The sequence below is a fragment of the Anoplophora glabripennis genome, unplaced genomic scaffold, assembly GCF_000390285.2.
Source record: "Anoplophora glabripennis isolate ALB-LARVAE unplaced genomic scaffold, Agla_2.0 scaffold778, whole genome shotgun sequence".
Taxonomy (NCBI): domain Eukaryota; kingdom Metazoa; phylum Arthropoda; class Insecta; order Coleoptera; family Cerambycidae; genus Anoplophora; species Anoplophora glabripennis.
Genome location: NW_019416875.1, coordinates 168,902 through 176,962, shown reverse-complemented (window position 1 = coordinate 176,962; position 8,061 = coordinate 168,902).

Here is an 8,061-nt window from a genome sequence, read left to right as displayed (position 1 = left end):
AAAAAAATATTGAAGTTATAGTACATTCAACCACTACATAGCTGGACAACTGTAGTCTCTAGCGTCATTCGCCACGTGGCCTCAGCGACTCCGAATACTGAATTCGGATTTTGCAATCGTCGTTGCGATATTTACTTGCTATCTGTGGTGTTTACAACAGGGTTTTAGTAGTTAGTGTCAAAAATGGGTAGTTTGTGTCAAAAATGGTTTGCGTGTACTCGGAGTTGATGGATATATCGTTTTAATTTATGGTGAAGCATTTGTGTTATGGTGAAACAAGACAACATTTGTGTTAGTTCGTAGAAACTGAGTACAACGGACCCAAATGTGTTTACACATTGGTGGATAAAATTTTGAACAATTGTTGTAACATTATCTGGCATGAGACAAGTGCGCGTGCGCAGAAAACTGACATTCGTTTTTTCTGTAATATTTGTAAAGCAGCGGTAAATTTCCTGAGAAACCGTAAAAAGTAATTTTTTTATATTTTTTCAAACTAATCGAGGATAAAAAAAAATTCGCAAAAAGGCATTAAAGGTTCTTATATGAAATTCATTTAAGTTTTTAAAATTGTCCTTAAATTTTCTCTGTGATCATTAGCTGCTGAAATCAAAAACAAAAGGGTCCTCTTATATTCAGTCAGATATCTCAGCAAAAAATTGATATACAGAGATGGAGAAAACCATATTAAAGCTGTATAAACAAGTTAACTGATGTAAGTATTAGTTTAACTGAAAACAAATTTTCCAGCCCGTAGACCATTAAAAGAAAACAAAAAAATTCAAAAAATTTACTTAATAACCGCAGCTCATAACATTTTTTTGCCAAAAGATCTAGAAATTAAAAACTTGGAACTTTAATATGTTCTTTTTTTCGTCTCGATACTAATATTTTTCACAAATACACAGCTCTTCAAAGAACACTAATAACAAGGAAACTACCCCAACCCGAACACTCCGAAATCCAAAATTTTTATATATGTTATGTAGAACATAAAAAACTAAGAGACACATATTTTTTTTATCGGCGGATAAACATATTTAGGAGGTGAAATATACCCTCAAAGTTCGCCCCGCCAAAACAGTTTTTTCTAAATATCTGGGATTCTAATCAATATTTTGGAATGAAATAAAATGGAAATTATTTCTATTGTACAGAACGAATGATTCACAATCAATTTTGTCTGTAGTCTGTATTTTTAGTGAAAATTTACGAAAATAAAAAAATAAGCATAATTTTACCATTTACAATCCGGGGGGGTGCGATCTCTAATGTTCAATTTACTATGAATCCTTCTATTTTGCTTATTCAAAAAAAAAATTGATAGGGCCAATAGAGGACAGAATATATAAAAATGTGTTTTCGGGTATGAACATTAAAGATGGTCCTCACCCTTCAAAACAGTTTTTCCGCAGAAAGAAACAAGTGCCCAATATCTATTTTTCTACTGTCTGTTGGTGTGTATCAAAGTTTCACCCTTAAAAACTTAAAACGCGATCCACCAATATTCTTTTTATTTTTGGATTCTTAATAAATATTTTTCTTAAATTTTAATAATCCTTCTTAAATCAGTATAAACAGAAAGTTTTGTATCTAAAAGTACAGAATAAAACGTCAAAGGTTGCAAACTTCTTTTAAAATGAACAAAGCTAATTGTATCGATTAATAGTTGGTTTTATTTTTTACTTGAATCAGTTATTAATTTATTTAACTGTGATAATATATTTCCCATTTTTCTCGTGTATAATGTAGGTACTCACATTCCAAATTTTAGAGAATATCGGATAGTATACTTTTTAGTAGTATTCTTTTTTTATGTATTATACTATTTTCATTTCAAAATATTGATTAGAACCCCAGATATTTAGAGAAAACTGTTTTGGGGGGAGGGTGTATTTCACCCCGTAAATATGTTTTTCCGCCGATAAAAAACAGGTCAACTTAATTTTGTCAATTAGTTTACATAAATGATGTTTTTAATTTTTTTTTGAGCAAATATAAATTATTTATAAAAAAAAGTTCAAAAAAACATTTTTTCCGAAATAAAAAATAAGGTATTACATTTTTATAATCTAAATTTGCAATTACCGGTCTATAACATCTTTTCGGGGTTAAAAATTAAACATTATCATTATTATTAATTGAGGCACGACAACAAATAAAAAGAATTTATAGCGAAAACTTTTTGCGCTAGGGAAAAAGCGAAAAAACTTTGTATTTGACTGAGGTCTAGTGAACAATAAAATTTACATATTCTACGTTTATAACGGCTATTTCACTAGTACCTTGATTAAGACGATATTAATGGGGTTGATATATGTATTGGAATATCGTCTGAGAAACATATTGGCTATATTTTATGAGTATTATTGAGAGAACAATGTCTCTTGGTGATTAGGGGCTTCGATCACAAGAGGTGAGTTCTAAATAATTAACAATTGGTTTTATTATCTGCTGGTAACTCCCATTTCTAAATTATCTTTTTGTATACACTTTTAGGCATTTTAGTAGGGGTTTCGGTGTTCCGAAATATATTTAAAATTCCCACAAATTCCAAATTGTGCCCGGAGCCATATATACGAGGTGATCCAAAATATTCCCGATCGGATTTTATATTGGTTGGCCTCCCGAGATACCAAAGAGCCAAACATTTACGGAGAGAAGGCGAAGTTTAGACCTACGAGTTACATCATCTCAAAAAGGCTAAATACCACCTAGTGGGAAGTTTTTTTACACCGTTGTTAACGACTTTAGTCCGATTTGGTATGAATATATGACCACATGTATTAGAATTGTTTTGGGGATCATCTACCATTTACTTACTTGTTGGGTTTTTTGTCATGTTGATAGTTGTCATTAAATAGTAAATTAATAATTTAGTCATGTGATAGGTAATTCGGAATTTTCTTTTGTAATTATTGAACAGAGGTTTCATGTACTTGTTTTAGTGTAAGTAAAATTTAGCATGTTAGTGTAAGACATTTAATAATAGCAAAGAGATAAAGGCCGGCATTAGTTGGATAGTTTTGATAAATCCTTTATCCATTTCTCGTTTGTTTGAGAGCTCTCGATTAATATTTTTAGATAGTATACACATTCCTACGTTTGATCTTGTTATATACTTTGTCTGTTTTAACTGCCGTCCCCTATACATCTTCATATACATATATACATTATTTTTTTTAATATACCTCAATAGTTCAAATACACTCAGACTTTTATTAATTTATTTTGATACCCCTATATATATATATATATTTGTTTTCATGTTAAAATCTTTGGCTATACAGTTTAGTGATTTTATTATGTTTAAAGGTATGGTTATGAAAATCACTTGGCGCCCTTATCACTATATATAAATTGTTGTTTTTATATTTATATCTTTATAACCCACCCCCGACTCCACTGAGATTGGTCGGACATACCTTTATTGTTACTACATCGCCAAAGTTAACGTAACAAAGGGTTGGAATCACTTATGAAACATATGTTTTTTTATAAGAAGTAATTTCCATTTTGTTTCATTCCAAAATATTGATTATAACTCGAGTTATCACGGAAATATTATTTTTGGGGGTGAACACGAGGGGTAGTTTGCATCCGTTTAAATCCGTTTTAGGCTAAAAGAAAAAATTATTCGTATGGTTAGCGAAAAAGCATTTTTTTTATTTTACAATGCTAATTCTAATCATACAGGCATTTTTCTCATTAAGGGGTTATTCACCCCCTAAACAGAAATTTTAACGAAAACCCCGCAACAGGTCAATTTAATTTTGTCAGTTTGTTTACATAAATCATAGTTTTAATTATTTTTGAGTAAATGTGAATATTTTATAAAAAAATATAGTTTTTTATAATAAGTAATTTCCATTTTGTTTCATTTCAAAATATTGATTAGAACCCCAGATATTTAGAAAAAACTGTCTTGGGGGTCGAACTTTGGGGGTGTATTTCATCCCGTAAAAATGTTTTTCCGCCGATAAAAAAATACGTGTCTCTTAATCTTTTATGTCCTACAACATATATAAAAATCTTGAAAATCGGAGTGTTCGGGTTGGGGTAGTTTCCTTGTAAGAAAATTTCTTGTTTTCTTAATGTTTTGGACAAAACATTATATGATATATATATTTATGTTATTGTTATCTATATTATTATTAATACAATAATTCAAACTACAAGTCTACAAGTATTAATAAATAAATTTCCACGTTTTACATAGACAAGAATGCGTAAAAATATCGAGCTTTTATAAAATTTCATCAACAAGTATATTAGTCCTTATTAATATTTACCTTTTTGAAATTAACAATGGATATTGAACATACAATAATTCAAAGAAACACATGTTTACTAACGCGCGCGCATTGACAATAGCGAACGAGATCTTTGTCATAGGCATACTAAGTTGTCCACGACTTCGGTACATACCATGAGTGCGACAAAGCGAACGTGATTTTTTTTGTCTTTATCCTGGCAGTATCGTAGGAGCTAAATAAAATTGAAAAGATAAAAAGATAAATAAATTTGTATCTGCCTAAGAAACCAACGTAAAAAAAAAAATTCGAAGGCAATTTTTCATTATTTTAAATAATCAATCGATAATAGTATAGAAAAAATATTGTTTTAGTTTTGTTAAATCATTAACGATTAAAAATTTGATTTTGTTACAACTTTCCTATTAAAAATTAAAAAATATATATATTTCTCTGAAAAGAAAAGTTACATTTTTTAGAGCAGATTGAAAAAAAAAATCATTTTTCTGTTTGTTATGATTTTTTTAAATTTCTGAAATCTTCCCTTAACTTCTAGCCTCCCTAACTCTATTAATTTTAATAGTACAAGAAAAAGTTAAGAGGCCATTTTTATGTAGAATTGTATGCTTTACAACTTTTTTGAGTTATCTTAAAAACCCCTTTGTTTTATCTTTTTTCACCCTTGGCCGGGGGTTGAACAAAAAATTACTGTCACTTATTGTTATAATATACCTCAAACTAAGGATATACCTCATTCTTGACCTCGACTTACAAGTTAGCTGCATTGTAATATGCATAAGACTACGACACTATTTTCTTGCAACTTGTTTTATAATTATAGATTCTGAATATCCGAAAAAAATACATTATTGAAATTCCTAGCAATACAAACGCCGTAAGTGGCATCATTGCCTGGTATTAAATGGTACTATAAGGGACGCCATTATTAGTCTATTATTGTGAAATCGATATTAACCGAGTTCAGTGTTTTTAAACTGTTTTTTTTTTTATTTAATTTCAATAAAAATGCTAAAGCGGTGTATAATATGCCGACAATTACAGGAAAAGAGCCAAATATGTGCTACTTCTTTTCACAAGTAAGTTTGACATTGTTTCCCTGGGCGTTCTTACAAGGGTGTAAGGTGTCCTAAGTATTTTATTTGTTAATTTATTATGTTTCTATTCAGATACTAATACTAACTCTGTGTTTATTTATAGAATACCATAAGATCCTGCGATACGAGCAGTGTGGCTAGAAAATTTAGCCATATCTGAATATGATTTATCAAAGGATAATTATGTCTGTTCGAAGCATTTCCGTGCTACAGATATTAAGGTAACAGTAACTGGAAAACGATGTCTCACATATGGAGCTGTCCCTATTAATACAACATTTGGAAGGTAATATGTTTTAAAAAGGTAATAAGAATAATTTAACAAACATTTTTAGCAGTGTTTATGAAAAGGTTGTGCCGTCTCAAAGGTTCCCCCTTCGAGAAATTGCCAGTGAAGGAAATTTTATAGATGTTGCTATAAAACATCTTCAATCGCATGTTGTCTCTGTGCCGTAAGAGAGGAGCTGTCAATGCTATGAGCTCAAAATTCAGTTTATTTTTGTTGCGTGCATTTAAAACGTGCTTGGAACATGTTTATTTTCCCATACGATTAGATGTTGTTCAATGTAATTTCATTTTTCCGTTACTTTTAGTACAAATATGTTTTGTTTTCTTTGCATTGTTTATATTCCAGCAGATTTTAATTAAATATATTTTTGCTCCTTTTCTTGTAGTTTTATTTAAATTATTTATTTTAATAAATGTTCTTCCAGTAATCGAGAACTACTATGAAATAATAGAATTAATAGTAGGCAATGACATTGCTATAGCTATAGTATAATGATAGTTTCAATCGAGGAGTTTTCTTTAGTCACTCTTTTGTTCTGGAAATGTTTTTAAAATATTAATTATAGATTTTGAAGAAACCATTAACTTTTTCCTATTTATTGTCTATTTATTACACATGAAAGCTTAAATAATCGAGCACTTCTGATTTTATCAAATTCTATTAAAAAGTATAATTTTTATGGTTTCCTTATATTATGATAGATTTTAAACCTAAACTCGGTACGCCACTGTACCAGGGACCATTGTGTTTACTTATATATCATTTGTTTATCAACATACAATAGGTTGAGGTTCTGTGAACTGAAATAGGGAATGCGGTCTCCCCTTTATTTATTACTCTGAGAGAACAACAAGGGCAGGTAAAAGATCTCTAGCTAATGCTAAAAGGAAGTGCATTTTAAGTATGTATCTAGTAGAGTCACAACTTAATAATAAGCTGTGGTAGAGTGGTAGACCATGTAGATATATTATGCTATGGTATATCAACTCAATGATTATATTATTAATTGTTCGCATAAATCGTTTGTCTCTATATTGCCGTACTAGCTTTCAATTCTTTAGGAGCTTTGTCAAAAATCAGAATTATATCTAAGTACTTTTCGTTATTTTTTTTCGTACTTATTTTTATTAACAAACTAAGTAAATTTGCATAAAAATTATTAAAAAACAGTAATGAATGTAAACATTGGCAATATTTTGATTTCCATAGCAACTCTGACAAAATCAATACAGACCTTATAGATATTATTTAATTTCTCATTATAGAGGGTGTTTATTAAGTACGTGTACAAACTTTAAAGGGTAACTCTTTGACCATGATATAACGAAAGTTACGATAGTTATACCACCCACTAAACCAAATAAACGTCGCAAAATCGTGATCATGTCATCACCTTGGTGACTGTGACATCACACTCTATGTTGGCAACCATATCACAATCACGTCATAAAGATGCTTAATGTCCGCAGGCAGCCACGTCCCAAAAGTGACTAACCTAATTGTCACTTTGTTACCACTTCAAAATCACACATTTGTGACAGAAATCCAGTAGCAGGAATGATATTTATTAAACTAAATATTGACACCACTTTATCAAGATTTGTACTCCATATATGATCTCTTTATTGATATAATTATGATCAATATATGTCAATTTTGTAATATATATATATATATATATTAAAGATTCTCAACTGCCAAATGTTTTTTCATGAACAAGTTAAATTAGAGAAATGATTCACCATTTTAAAGATGACATAGAAACCAAAAATGAAAAAAAAATTGCAAGTAATATCACAAAATTATAAGTCACGATTTATTTTTATTAATTAAGAAGTTTTGATTTTACTTTTTAATTAATTACAATTTTAAATGTATGAATAACTATTGATTACAATTATTATATTATAAATTATTTGTGGTGTTTTAGGTCGGGAGTAAGTTAAAACCCACTATGATTTATCGTACTCATATATTACGGGGAATGTCGCATACAAAGTTCATATAACACATTAACATTAACCGCAGACACGGAAATGGTCCGGCTTAATCCCAGGCGAGGCAACGACCAACTTCACGCGTAAGGACGAAGGCTGTCCTTCATCGCCGGTACCACGTGACCGCTTCCGCTGACGCAGCTACGTTTCCTGCTTTGTTGCCAACACACCACATTATTATAAAAAGCTCGTGTGACGGTCAAACTAGTCAAACTTTGTACTTCATCAGCTTGAGAAGCCATTACACATACCCGCTTGTTGCGCGTTTGAAACAACTATATAAACTGTCTACTCATCTGAGACAAATTTTTACTGATATTTTAATTACAATGTGTTTTGCTGCAGTATTTTGGTTCTCACAAGTATTAGGCACTCAGTTCTATTGGTTCCGTTAGCAATATTTCTCA